The sequence below is a fragment of the Elgaria multicarinata genome, chromosome 9 (assembly GCF_023053635.1).
Source record: "Elgaria multicarinata webbii isolate HBS135686 ecotype San Diego chromosome 9, rElgMul1.1.pri, whole genome shotgun sequence".
NCBI classification, from domain to species: domain Eukaryota; kingdom Metazoa; phylum Chordata; class Lepidosauria; order Squamata; family Anguidae; genus Elgaria; species Elgaria multicarinata.
The window spans coordinates 91607450-91623245 of NC_086179.1; the positions used below are offsets into that span (position 1 = coordinate 91607450).

Here is a 15796-nt window from a genome sequence, read left to right on the forward strand (position 1 = left end):
ACCTACTCTCTTAATGAGGGTAAGTTATCTCTCAAAAGCCCAAGGTGCTTGGAACCAACCAGCCTATTCAAAGAAAGGGATGAAGGTTTTGTTCACACTGTGTAGGACAAAGAAGTGAGATAAGGCTAGATAAACCTATTAAGTTGCCCAGTAGAGTGCCAACTGACCAGGTGTTCTAGGGGGCACTGTGAATCTATGGGTTTGGTGCACTGGGGCGAATTCTCCTAGCTTCCAACTCAGTCATGAGCATGGCTCACTGTCATAGAATCATAGAATAGCAGAGTTGGAAGGGGCCTAAAAGGCCATCGAGTCCAACCCCCTGCTCAATGCAGGAATCCACCCTAAAGCATCCCTGACAGATGGCTGTCCAGCTGCCTCTTGAATGACTCTAGTGTGGGAGAGCCCACAACTTCCCTAGGTTCATCTACACATCTACATATGGCCATCTACACATGGCCATCTACACGTGGCCCTCCAAATGATAATAGACTCCAACTCCCATAAGCCCTAACCAGCATGGTCAATGGTCAGTAATTGTGAGAGTTGTAGTCCAGCAATATCTGGAGGGCCACAGGTTCCCCATCCCCTTAGAAGACCATGCAGATTAATATAGCAGCCAGGGAGCATACTACATCATCTCAGAGATCCCAGTGATGCTGAAACAACAACAAGCAACCTGCACCAAATAATTGTCCATCAGCAAAGGATATAGAGAGGGAAATAGATGGTCATGTTACACTGCTGTAGAAGACCACGCTTTGCCTTCTGAGTCAATCAATATAAATGGAGTTTTGTGTCAGGACCAGGCTTGGGACATGGCTGATTATGCCCAAAGGTAGACCTGGATGGATACTCTAGCTCAGGATTTCTTTCTACTATACTTTTCACCACTGCTCTACAGTCTCCCAGGCTCCCTGCAATTCCTGATCCAAAAATGCCCTATGGGAGGAATAAATTTATGATGTCTTCCCTTGGGTGCAAAACCAAGGAGCCTACAGGCTGTCAGAGAGATGACTGTACTATTTATTTATTTATTGCATTTCTATACTGCCCAATGTAGCCAAAGATCTCTGGGCAGTTCACAAAAATTAAAACCATGAAAAGCATTCAGAATATAAAACAAACAACAGTATAAAAAACATAGTATACTCGCTTTTTATCTGTCCTTTGCATGTTTTGGTGTTGATTTTGCTGGTCCGCGACCGTAATAAATAACAATTTAATTTAATTTAATAGTATAAAATACAATAAAAAAGAACAACCAGGATAAAATGAAGCAGCAATGCAGAAATTCATACAGATTTAAAATACAAATTTAAAACAGCAAAGTTAAAAATTAAGTTGCTAAACTGTTAAAATACTGAGAAAATAAAAAGGTCTTCATCTGGCGTCAAAAAGAGTATAATGTACATGCCAGGCGAACCTCTCTAGGGAGCTCATTCCACAGCCGGGGTGCCACAGCCGACAAGGCCCTCCTCCTTGTAGTCACCTGCCTCACTTCCTTTGGCAGGGGCTCACGGAAAAGGACTGGATATTCATACACACGCCTCAGTCATCTCATAAGTAAAGTAAGCACAAGAACTCTGAACTGAACCCATGAGAATTTCTCCAAAATGTCTTCTCTTTGAATTTCTTTCCAGAAGCAGTTTCTTTTCTATCAAATTGAGTTGAGAATGTTGACAATTTCTTGACGTTTTCGGCACAGCACTAATCTGAGCATACATTGCCCATAGTGGTAGATGGCTAGGCCTATCCTTAGCCCATGAGATTCCTGGTTTTCGACCCAAAATCTCTGACATTTACAAGAACTGGCATTTTTCATAGCAACCTGTTCTATAGGAAGTGCCATCCTGCACTGATTTATGCATGCAGAGGGGGTCCTTTTTATTCTCTTGACTTAACCTTCAAGATATTGGGAAAAAGAGTTCAATAAAATAAAAATAAATAAATAAATGAACTAGCGCTTCTGGGGGGAAATGTTTCCTTAATTAACAAGCTTGTGAAGTAGGTAGGAAGAGGCTGAATGAAATTTTCTTTCACATTCTGATTCCTGTAAAGCACTCAGCTCTGTACAAATACTCTCTGAAGACAGAAAAGCTGAGGCAGGTTTCAACAAATTTCTGTCATGTCACTTTCTCCTTTTTCATCTGTTATCTTTGCAATTTCCTGAAGGAGCATGCATTTAAAGACAAACAGTAATCTGTCACAGATGGATTTGAGTGTCAGCTATGTGCCTTCAGGACATATCAACTTTTAGCATTATCCATCAGCTAATCAATTTTAAAAAGACCTTCAAGGCTGCCAAGAGATCAATCACCTTGTAAAACAAACATCTATGACCTCTTACTTTTGTATTGGAGGCAATTAGATTTATACAAAACAAAAGGAGTAAACCCAAAGTGCATTTCACGCAGAGATGAAGTACCAAATTTTAATTTTCTGTAAGGGACAAAATATTCAACCTATGCAAAATCTTTTTTCTTAAAATGTAAGAGAAAATTCTGTCTGTGTGTGTTCGTTGTTTTTTTTAAAAAAAGATTAGATTTGTCAGTGAAGTAGTGTGAAACTAAAAGCAATAATACTGGAATGAGTAAGAAAAACTTCTCTTATCAAGAAGCATAAACGGTGCAACCGCTAAAAATGCTGAATGATCAAATAAAATTTTCAAATATAGATTAGTTTTCCAATACTATCCAAAAATGTAATTGGCAAAAGACACATTATGAAATTGTAATGTCTCTTTCCTACATGGGACTGAATCACCCAAACATTTCAGGTAGCAAAAGAAGCATTGCTCATTTTAACAAGGCTAGTCAGCTATTCAGTGCTTGAAGGTTATTACCAACTACCATATTTCTTCGATTGTAAGACGCCATCGATTGTAAGACGCACACTAATTTCAGTACCACCAACAGAAAAAAAAACACCCTAAGACACACCCGCGATTCTAAGACGCACCCCATTTTTAGAGATGTTTATATGAGGGAAAAAGTGTGTCTTAGAATCGAAGAAATAGGGTAATGAAGCAATGGGGGCGGGCAATTTTCCCCACTCAATCATTTCCCAGAAGAGGGGCAACAATTGGGTAGGAAAGGTTCCTGTGATTGGCCTCCTTTCACGCACACTCCTTTCACAGTGGCTCTGTGGGGAAGCAGCTGGGGGGAATCTGCACGTCGTTCTCAGGGCGCTTCCATCCGCCCCCAGTGCACCCCGAAAACGATCGTGTAACTCGCCTGTAAAAGAGCCGAGGAAGAAGCGTCCTTGCCGGCGCCGCCACCCAACTCCCTCCTCGCCGGCTGGGACGGAGAGCTCGGGGGAAGAAGGCGGGGGGCAAGGACGCTTCTTCCTCGGCTCTTTTACAGGCGAGTTACACGATCGTTTTCGGGGTGCACTGGGGGCGGATGGAAGCACCCTGAGAACGACGTGCGGATTCCCCCCTGATGTGGGTGCTTGTGCAGAGGGCCACATGCTGTAACCAAAGCGTCACACAGCTATCTTGTCCTGACTGGAAAGGGTGGCTGTCTTGGAAAGAGAATCCGTTTGTGTACAGCATTGTCTCATCTGCAAATCCAACAAGGAGTAGAAAAATTGCCAGATGGAGGCAGTAGGCAAATTTAGAGTCTCATTCCCATCTTGGCTGTTACCCTTCTTCTAACACAACAACTAGGTCAGACCAATTGCTCTCTGGGCATGGCTAGACGGGGTGATATCCTGGGGATCGCCCCGGGATCGTTCCTGTGCGTCTACATGATGCACAGGGCATCCCGGGAGAAGGCAGGGATGATTCCTCCCTTTCCCCGAGATATCGCCCTACCATTCCATCCCGGTTTTTCCCATGACCTCGGGATGATCTGGAGTGGCCGCCATTGTGGTTTTGTCCTGACTCCTCACAAGTAACTACAAGGAGCTGGGAACCAGGCACAGGGCACGTTGCTCCTCAGGAGCTCTGTGTCCATTGGGGGTGGGGTGGGGGGAGTGCAAGGTTGTTGTTGTTTTTTTTAAAAAAACACTGTTTTGTTCAAGCGCTTGTGCGCTCATTTACCTTTAAAAAAATCCAAAATGGTGGGCGTGACGTCCTCTTCCTCCTAGGACGTCGAGCGCTGTGTGTAGACGAGAGGGACTATCTTGCGATCATAAAATAATGAGATCATCCCCCTCCACCACCCCTCATCTAGCCACACCCTCTGTGAGAGATATAGGTGAGAGAGGAAGGAAGACAACAACATCACTACATGCCTACTCCTATTTCACCTGAGAGTTTTCCCTTCTGCTGCTCCTCTTCTTCAGGTTTAGAAAAAATAATAGTTCTTCATATTGGGAGGTGTTGCTTTTTTTTAAAGTTGAGATCAGCTTGTTTTTTTAAAATCCTTTTTTCAGCCTGTGCTTCTCTTCCTCCCCATGCTTTTCTCCTTACCTAGGGTTGTTCATGTGGTGTGTTTTTTGTTTTTTAAGGGACGCAGTCTCATATATGCAACTATGGCTATTCGCTTCCTTACGCCCGCCTTCTCTCCCTCCCTCCATCCTGGCTTCCCTCCCAACTCACGTGTCTGTACATACATTCACACACATTGTAAATGCATTCAAGGATCTGAAAACACAAGCGGTGGGGGCTTTTTCCTGCTGTGTCTGAAAGTCAAATGATAGGGATTTATTTCAAGGAAGTAGGCAGTGTATTACATAGCTGGGTAACCATGACAATGAGACAGAAAGAACTAAAAATGTTTGCTTAAAAGCGCATCCAGTCAAATAACAACCCCGTAGTTAAACACCATATGAGAAAGTTAAGAAGCATCCTTAAACTGGTAAAACAAAATGCCCTCATTTTTGAGATTTGTTGTTGCACAAAGGATGGCTGAGATGTCTAAACAAGTATATGTGACACCAATCAAAAGGTTTTGTTTTAGGCAAAGATGCAAATAAAGGATTAAAAAGAAAACATCGCATGAGCACTTATCCCTACAAAACACAGCTATGAATTGCTCTTGAAGGTCAGCTCCAGAACTCAATAATTCTTGGAAACATCACAATGTAAAGTTCACATTTCTTTACCTACTACATTATATCTGCCTAAGAGTCAGGGGCAAGAGCAGGCCCTCCATACATGGCAATCCAAAAATCTAAGGTTAATAGAAATCTCACTTATTTTATCAATGCGCTACTCTCACATGATGAATTCTAGAACAATCAGGATTAGGATACTTTTAGTATGCTTTTAGGACGTTTTTAACAGTGTATACTATGTTTTTAATCTTCATTTTATGAATTTTATGCTTGCTGTTGTTCCCCGTCTCGATCCAATCAGAGAGGTGGGTAAGAAATATATTATTATTATCATCATCATCATCATCATCAATACCAATACCATCTTCCTCCTTTGCCTCATTTTATGCCCAAGGAAACCTGTTTCTGAATTTCCTGTGGCAAACCAGATGCTGTGGCGGCGGCTGGGACTCTAATCTCAAATTGTTCAGAGCTCCCTATGATTTCCCACTCTTAAATCAGCTTATATCAAGTAAATCTCCTGCTCTGTCAGCGATACATGTTGTGTCTAATGTGATTAAATGCTAAACTGATTAGATGCTTTCTAGATTTCCGTCAAGGCAGATTAAGAATGGATTGAGCACCTGGCAAGAAAACTGCACAGAAGCCAAGAATTTGTGGATCAATGCCCAGTGAGCTGGAAGAGCAAGTGTCAAAAGGGGTAGTGGGGGACCTACAGGGTAATGAGGAATTGGGATGACAGCACTGATTGATACAACTTCTTTTCTGACACTCTCATTTTTTAGGAACTTGCTGGGCTACCCCGCATCATGAATAAGAAAATAGATCTGGGAAACTCTATACTTAGGGTGACCATATGAAAAGGAAGACAGGGCACTTGTATCTTTAACAGTTGAATAGAAAAGGGAATTTCAGCAGGTGTCATTTGTATGCATGTCTCACCTGGTGAAATTTCCTCTTCATCACAACAGTTAAAGCTGCAGGAGCTCTACTGCAGCTCTACTGTGACCAGATTTAAAAGGGAGCAGGGCTCCTGCAGCTTTAACTGTTGTGATGAAGAGGGAATTTCACCAGGTTCTCCATATATACAAATGACACCTGCTGAAATTCCCTTTTCAATACAACTGTTAAAGATACAGGAGCCCTGTCCTCCTTTTCATAGGGTCACCCTACTATACTGTACAGGAATGAAGTTATTTCATGGCAGCATTAACACAAAATGGCACCAGTTCTTCAAGACTGGAAATGTTGCAGGCCCCACATGTGGCAGGAAAGGACTTTAAGTGATAGCTCTGGCTCTAGAGCAGTAAATGTCAAAAGGTCTACCATCAGGAACCAAATTTAATTTGTCTGCTGGTGCACCATTACAGAGGATTGCGAGATGCATTCTAGGCTGTACTCTGAGTTTGCATAGGGGGCTAAGCAGGCCCACTGGATTTAGCTGTCAACCCCCAGTGAACTAAGAGGGTTACCCTAGAATGCATCTAACATGCACCTGGGTTTGTACATTGCAGGAGAAGAGTAGTACCAGAGAGAACCGCCCAGAGAGCTCCGGCTATTGGGCGGTATAGAAATGTAATAAATAAATAAATAAATAAATAGTAATGTTGGCCAAGCTCTTTTAGGAAACTGTGATTACCAGTGTTTTTACCAAGGAATGACTGAAAAGTATCTCAGGAATTCCGGGGTTCCATGGAATACAGTTTCAAACCATTGCTGTGGAGGAAAAGTACCCCCGCACACACCTCTGACGTTGCACTGTGCTCTGACCTGCAAGGATATAAATGCATTGTGCCCAATATGGGTATTCAATAAAGATATGAAGCTCAATTTCACTACCTGAGAAGTGGGCATTTTAGCCCCATAATGGCAAGACTAACCCCTATGCAACAGTTCCTTTTCTTGTTCTTTTCTTTTTTACAATCCTGCATAATTTCTGTGTTTCCTCTACATATCCTGCCTAAAAAAACTGAGATTCCTTATAGCTTCTTTCTTCTACTCCCAGCCCCCAGCCCCTGCAGAGAACAACAAAAACATTGTGCAAGAGATATGAAACCTAACTATTAAGACCAGGGAGTCAAGTGCATTAAAAAGCCACCAGATTGTTAAGTTTTCATGCCAATGAATCAGATTTAAAAAATCGCCTTGATAAAATTAAATTTAAAAGTTTGGGTAGTTCAGTCCTATGGCCCACATTCTATGGACCCCAGTACTAAAGTTCAAAGGTAAACAATGTCACTTTAAATTACACAGAATGTAGTAACACTTTTAGACACATAGAATCATAGAATAGTAGAGTTAGAAAGGGCCTATAAGGCCATCGAGTCCAACAGGAATCCACCCTAAAGCATATCTGATGGATGGTTGTCCAGCTGCCTCTTGAAGGCCTCTAGTGTGGGAGAGCCCACAACCTCCCTAGGTCACTGGTTCCATTTTCGCACTTCTCTAACAGTCAGGAAGTTTTTCCTGACGTCCAGCCGGAATCTGGCTTCCTGTAACTTGAGCCCATTATTCCATGTCCTGCACTCTGGGATGATTAAAAAGAGATCGTGGCCCTCCTCTGTGTGACAACCTTTTAAGTATTTCCAGCATCCATGACACCAACAACCACCATTCACAGCATATCATGGTGTTGATGCACCCATAATACCCATAAATGAAAGGAGCCACTTCACACACAGTCATAGTAGAATGCTTCTAACCCACTCTATTGAGAAGACACAACCTGACAGACACACAACTCAGTGCCTTCACCAGCTTGAACCACACTGGCTACTGAGCACACATCCTGCAACTGACACATTCCAGGAATCCCCTTATAACACCTACATCCCTACATACATCCAACAATTAACAATGCCATAGCTTAGTTGTCTTCCCAAGACAAGATTTTGTTCTGCTGGCTTATACTGCCCCTTTGATGGGAAAGAATCTTTTTGCAAGGTGAGAGAGAAACCAGGACAAGATATTATGGAAGCCATAGCTGAATGTTTGCAACTTTACAGGAATCAAACCTCTACAACAGTGTAGCAGGAAAGGATTACTGAAATAGGGGAGAGGTTGGATCTTGTCATGAGGAAATGTAGGATTGGTACAACTCACCTTTTAATGCCTGGTCAGCAGCCATCATGTCGGCAGTTTAAAAAAGAAGAAGAAGGAGGGCAGACAGGAGTGGGACTCAGACCTTACACTCCACAGAACAGCTCCCTAAATACAAACTACTGGAACACGCCAGCCCCTGAAGCCCAGACCACAGAGCAAGGACTGAGGGGGGATGCAGATGAATCTGAAGCCCTGTGAAATAGCACAGGTTTAATACACATTCACACTGTTTGTATGATCAGTACAGCCCATTGAAGCTTGTTTAAGCCCACGGACTGTGGCACAGTGGGTTGTGGCACATGCCCGACGGTTTTTGAATATTCAAGCTGTGGCTGTCCAAACCCAGGCAGAAGAGGCTGTTCAAGGGTTAAACAACCCTCAAATAATCCTAGAACAGGCAATGGTTATGCAGTCACTGTTTATTTAAGAAAGAAAGAGGAGGGGGATCAATGTTTGATTCACACTCTCTTGATTATTGTACAATCTCTGAATGCAGGTGGATGATTCAATTGAATATTCCAGTTTTCACAAATGTTCTGCTTTCAAACAGAAAAACATGCTGCCATTTCAGCAAATACTAATACAATTATCTCAAGCAGTGGTACCTCTTGGAGAAAGAGGAAAGTCTTCCCCAATGTTAATACACTTGTCACAGGACTCCCTTCCCAGGAAGAGCAGCGAAGTTCACCCAGTTTTCACATTTGGGAACCTGGACTCAACTCTTTTTTAAAAAATTCTGCAGGTTGTTTAAGAGTGCATCCTGCAGAATTGTATAAGATCTCCTCATTAGAGCAGAAACATACACACTTCACAGGCCCCAGGCACATAGAGAGACCAGGAGGAGTCAGAGAAACCTGAGGGAATCGCCGAGTCCTCAGCTCTGGAACATACCTCATCTGTAGAACTTGCAGAGTTGAGGGGAATTATGTATCTCAACTGGATTCATCTCTTGGCTCTGGATCCCAAACAATCACCTCTGGGACCTCAAGAGCACAGACAGTAACATCTGAGATGAAGCTCACACCACACAGGTCAGTGGACATCTGGTTGCATGAAGCATCTCATTTCAGAGCCCTGCTCAGGAGGAATCCTTACCATATGGTCACAATTAGAACAGGCTACAAAACCCGTCACCTGGTGCCTAGAAGCTGCAGATGAAACAACTCAATGAACCAGATCTAGTAACGTCCTGGACAGCTCCCCTGCTGTTCAGCACTTGGCTCTTGGACTTGTTGGACAGCTCTCCTGCTGATTAGTTCCCGCGTTGCCAGGCTCTTCATTCACGAGAACGTGTTGACTTGCTTCACCGCTCCCTTGCCTAGTCTAGAAGATTGGGGATGGGTTCAGCTGAATTCACACTGCTGCTGTTAGTTGGGCCATTGACCTCATTTAAAATTTACATTGCAGTTGGAACGGGGAAGATACTTGAGTTTTGGACTTCCTGGAAAGAGTACTCAGTAATGGTCAACAGCTTCAACAGATAGTTTGAGTGCAGATATTCAGTAGATCGTAGTGAGTGCTGCAACCTAGGTGTACTTCCAGTTCTCATACATCTTCCTAACTTCTCCTTGGTGATGTCCCTGATCTTGACATTTTAAGATTCATCTGTTTGGGAATACCATTGAGACAATACCCACTGTTCCCCTGTGGGGAGTTGCAAAGGAAATCTCTCGGCAGTTTGTTTGTGATACTCCGTTATGGCCAGGTTCTGGTCCTGAAAGGCAAAAGGAGTCATAGGCAGTAATAGTGAAGTGCCTGATATCTGCGAAGAAAGGTAGCTGGGCTCCCACTTTCTTCACTGGTACGTGGTAAAAGCTTACCTGCATGTGATGTTGCTTCGCTAGCAACTCTTACACATGCACACACACACACACATGTGCAACTCTTACACATGCACACACACACCCCTTTCTGCACTGTGTATACCTATCTTGTGTGCCCTGTGTAGGAGACAAGGCTACTAGGTGCTGAGAGAGGAAGGGTTGTTTAGCCAATATGTAAGACTTTCCATATATTTCTGGGCAGACATTACAGCAGTCATACTTTGAGACATGGAGTTCTGCCTTGCTTACCTTTATGGAATGCAGTATCCTTGCATCCCATGTTGGAAGAGTGGAGTAGAGATTCATATTGGATGTTTACTTTGGGAGCTCTTTGGGGTACCTGTAAGGGTTCTGAGAAGACAAGTGTTAGCAATATGCCTGTCCAACGTTTATCAAACCACGTTGTTTCTCTAAAGTGCCCCCTTTTTGTGCCAAGGCCCCTTTGAACACAGGTCCCATCACAAAAGCCCCCTCATTCATGCTCCACATTCTCTAGATAGGTGAGGCTCGAGTCCTACGACCCAAAGCATGAAACTACTGTATCTGAAATATGGTTTTTCTGTTTGCCCTTTATATACTGCTGTTGGTGTGCTGGGATTGGCTTCAACGTTTGCCATAAGTCTATGCTCTGTTGTGGCTGTGTAGGCAGAATGAAAGGAAGGGCACAGGAAGGGGGTTAATTTTGATTTTCCATTGAGTTCAGCTGGAACGTTTTAACTAAGGGCTCATCTACACCAAGCAGATATTCCACTATGAAAGTGGTATGAAAGCGGTATATAAAAGACAGGAGCCACACGACTGCTTTAGAATGGTACTGAAGTGCACTGACCACTGTTGGGACCCATGACACATACCATATACTGCTTCCATACCACTTTCTTAATGTTATATCCTGCTTGGAGCCCCAACAGTTGTCAGTGCACTTCAATACCACTATAAAGCAGTAGTGTGGCTCCTGACTGTTATATACCGCTTTCATAGTGGAATATCCTGCTTGGTGTAGATGAAGCTTAATACTACCTCTTTTGCTTTTATAACGGAAACACAGGATGGCATTGTTATATTAACCCAAAGGGGAAAATAACACTGGAAGTGAAATTTCACTCGCTGTTTATTTAATAAAGAAGGGGGGGAATCTTTGATTCACATTCTCTTGAATATTGCAGAATTTCTGAACACAGTTGAATGATTCAATTGAATATTCCAGTTTTGACAGATGGACAGATGTTCTGCTTTCAATCAAACAGGCAAACAGGGTGCTACTTCTGCAAATACTAATAAGATTATGCTCAAACAATGGTACCTCTTGGAGAAAGAGCAAACTCTTTAATCAAGCACTTGTTACAGAACTTCCTTCCTCGGAAGAGCAGCTAAGTCCACTCAGTTTTCACATTTGGGAAGCTGGACCCAACTTTTTTTTAAAAAAAACCCACCAAAATTCTGCAAGATGTTTAAGTTGAATGGATGACATTTGTAATTCAGCCATTTCACATGTGTTGTATTTCCATCAACGTTTAAATCTGCTGTTTTCGGATTTCTCATTGGTTTTTAATTTGCTGTATATATTTGCCCTGACGTTATAAGCTGTCCTGAGGGCCAGTTTGGTTCAAAGATGGTCTAGATATAAAATAAATAATAAGTAAAGCTCACTAATGAAGAACAACCTGAAAAACTGTCTTTTCCCACATGAACCTGCCCAGGTTTTAAGAAGCCCTTCTTTCAGAGTAGGGTTCTCGGTGGCCGCTCCCAGACTGCGGAACTCCCTTCTGAGGGAGGCTAGGTCACCTCCAACTCTGGAAGGCAAAGATATTTAATTTATGCAGGCCTTTGATGTGTAAGCTGGTCTGTTGGATTGGGTGCTGTGTTTTCAATGTATTGTTTTATTATTGTTGTAATCAAGTTTTACCGTTTAAAAAAACTTCTTATGAGTATAGGCTGCCTTGAGTGCCATTTTCTTGGTAGAAAGGCAGGGTACAAATCATATCAAATCAATCAATTGTACTTGAGTACCATTACACACAAGTGGAACTGGAAAATGATATCATAAGTATTGGTGGTGCAGTTAGGTAATTTCAGTCTCTGGTCTCCCTTTAGAAGTCAATGTATATTACTTCAAAATGTGGTAAGCAAGGTCTTAAAGGGGCGATAGCTTAACCTTTCCTCGCCTCAAAAGCTCATTGAAATGAAATTGTTTTTCAACATACTACAGTAGCCCTTATACTCAAAGCATGGCTCATTCCACCATACTACCTCCACCCATAAATATATATGGTGTAACATGATCCTACGCATACTTATTCAGAAGTAAGTCTCACTATGTTAAATAGCTCAGAAGTTAAGTCCCATTCTGTAGGTGGATTAAATTCTCAGTGCTCATTGGACTGTTTTCTGGAGGTTGCCCTTAGTTTTTTGTTTTTTTTTTTGTAAATACTTCTTTGTACTTCAACAAAACTTGGTATTCCCCCAAGTCAACTTGTACTTCCCTCTTGTGAGGAGATGGTACCATTTTGTCTACAAAAGGAATGGCACTCAGATCTAATCACTAATGGAGGGAGTTGTTATTGAATTACCTGGAAATAGTGTTGGAAAGATTTTGCAGAATGCATTTGTCCCATTTTAGAGATGGGAAGTACCAAGGATGATCATGACTTGCCAAAGAAAGGTACCCACAACGGAGATTTCTTAAGTATTAGTGTCCTGATATAGATGAGGAAGACAGAGAGAAATACTTATGCCCAAGGCCAGAGATAAAATCCTTGTGAAAAATTCTTAAGTATGTATGGTTTGGAATACATCCCACATACAACTATACAAAATAAATAGTTACTTCATACTACTACTGCACAAGCTCCCCTATGACACAAGCCAGGATTGACAGAAAGGAAAACACAGGATCTCCCATTTGAGAACCGCCCTGCCCAGGGCCAGTGCCAGACTATTTTGCACCCTAGGCAGGTGAGCTGCTTTCACCCACCCGCACCCACTCACACCCACCCCAGTGTACCTGGGCGTGGGGTGCCATCTCGCCCGCCCAGCCGAAGCGAAGCCAGAACGCTGGGGTAGGGGAGCTGCTTCAGAACGGCACACCCTTCCAGGCGCGCTGTTCCGAAGCCGCCTGCCCACCCCCCACCCCAGCATTGTGACTTCACTTTGGCTGGGCTCTCACTCAGCTGAAGCAAAGCCAGGACGCTAGGGGGTGGGCGTGGCTTCACTTCGGCTGGGTGGGCGCCCAGCCAAAGCAAAACCAGGACGCTGGGATGGGGTAGCCAGCGGGCAGGTGGCTTCGGAACAGTGCGCCCGGCCGGAAGCTGCTGCGACTTCTGGGTGCACTGTTCCGAAACTGCCCCCCCCCCCCAGTGTTCTGGCTTCGCTTCGGCTCCCACCCAGCCAAAGCGAAGCCAGGACACTGGGGTGGGCAGGCAGCTTTGGAACGGCGCACCCAGAAGCCGCCCTCTCAGAGCCGCTGTGGGAGAGCGGCTTCCGGGTGTGGCGTTCAGCACCCTCCTTACCTTGGTGCTCTAGGCGGCCACCTGAGCGGCCTCTATGGTAGCACCGGCCCTGGCCCTGCCCCCCACTCTACTGAGCAAGGCCCTGACTTCTTCCCCAAAGTCTAGTCCCGATGGCACCACTGATTAGTATAATAATATGATCTGATGATAAGGATGATCATACAATACTGCTGCTGACTAAATACAGGGACAATAATGTGATATAGTGAAATAATTGTGCAAAAATCAAGGAGTTTTGTACACCAGAACAGGCTGCAGAAAAATGGAAGAGCTGCTTCAGTCAATTCACTTCTTTAACATCAGCCAGTCCTTGAGTTCATCTATTCCTTCTTTAGCCCGCTCCTCTGGAGAGAAAAACTTGAAGCCTGGACTATGCCAACAACTGTCAGAGGCCAGAATAGAATGCAATACACACAGCCGTATATTCTTAATATCTTGTACTGTATTATTAAGCCACTTTTACTGAAAAATAAGGTATAAACGTAATAAGAATCTGACTGAAGGGCAGTATTAAAATACTTTAAATAAATAAATAAATAAATAAAACAATAGCTAATAAATTAAAGGAAAATCCAAGTAACTCTACAAAAACAGTTCATATAAAAACAACAACATCATGATAGCTAGCCATGAAAATCCATTATCATTATGGCATTATGATATTGGCAATTTAGTTTTTGATCTCTATTTTAATGATCCCTAGCAGAGGGTTCACCTTTTTCATAGTTGCCCCATACTGGGTCAACATTTTTATTGAGCTTTCCACCATGACCCCAAGGTTCTGTTCCTGGCCAGTTACCATGTCTGCAGACTCCATCAGTGTATATATGAAAAGTTAGACTTCTTTTGCCTAGTCTACATCACTTACTGAAAATACATTTACTGAAATCAATCTTTCAGATTCATTCCTTGGATTGCTCAGAGGACTGCAGCATCAGCCAATAACTTGCATTGTCAACAAGCCATCATCAATCAAAACACACCAATAGAGTTTTTAGATTTCACCAAGAAATGAGATGCCATGATGTGTACATATAGCTGAATCAGCACCTTGTTTCTTTAACCAAGGAAAAATATTGATATGCATAGTAAACGCATCAGTTCATTAGTGTGTTACCTTCTATTTAACAATGTATATAGTATGAAGCAGCTATGCAATGCTAGTCCTAAATTAGCCAATATTTGATGTTATTTGATGTCCTGCCCTGCTTATAGGTCCTTCCTAAAGAGCCAACTGATATTCAAAATCAGTTACTGAATAAATCTTCCTACAGAAGATCACCTTGACCAGTGAAATTAAGGCAATGCTTTATATAAGAAGACCACAGAGAAGACCCAGAGTTTGAAGAAAATACTGAAGCAAAAAACTATAGCCAAAGCATGCTACACTAGCCATTTAACTGTATAGATCTTTTCTTTATTCATCCAACCCTAAAAAGATTGTGTAAAGTTGCAATCATATACACACTTACCTGGGATTAAGCCACACTGAACAAAATGACCCTGTTCACACATAATAACAACCCATAGGTTGTTTCATCCGTGTGTTGTCAGGCATGACCAGGAACAAGCAAGTGCACTGCATCTGGGATGCTCCTCATTTCTACTTTTAGTAATCAATCCAGACACTCTGTGTTATTTAGAGGTCAAAAAACCCAAATTTAGCCTACAATTTGTTATTGGGTTAATCCTGGATTGTTTAACCCCTAAATAACCCAGAGTGCCCAGATTTAGACGCCACGCTCACAACATACAAATTGGGAGATCATAGGTTGAAGTGAAGGGCACACTGAAGGCTCTTGCTCATCCTTGCCAATTCTTGAGTTAAATAATCCATGGATTGCTGTCACATGCAAACCAGGTGACCACCTTTGATCCAAAGGCGTCTTGCCCCTTAGAATCAAAGAAGAGCCTCCCTAAAGATCAGAGATCCATCTTTGGCTGCAGACCCCTGCACCACATACCAAAGGATCCTCTAGCTACAGAAGAAGATTTTCAAGAGGTTACAGACAGAAAGGAGATGCAGCGAAATCCCATTCAGTGAATGGACCTGTGTTCCATTTACGGAATGGAAATTACGATCCAAGCCAATAGGATTTATAGCCAACTAAATATGCAAAATACTGCACTGCACAAGCTAGAGGATAGTCTGTCCCAAATGGGATTTCGACACTACAAAGGCAATGAACCACATGAGCCAATCAATATACCTACTAGCAAATGAATTAATGTATTGTTGTAGCACCCAGTAATTTATTCTTCATTACACCATAATGTTGGTCTTAAGTTCTTGTCTGCTCACACACATAGGTCTTCAGATTGTACCGTAAGTACTTGTCCCAAGATGTATGCAAGTTACCT

General features: G+C 42.8%; 1 protein-coding gene across 1 annotated transcript in view; it reads right to left on the reverse strand.

Annotated features, from left to right (window-relative positions):
• The window catches only part of SCUBE1 (signal peptide, CUB domain and EGF like domain containing 1), a 133773-nt gene that overhangs the window by 64954 nt on the left and 53023 nt on the right, over positions 1–15796 (reverse strand). The window lies entirely within an intron of this gene.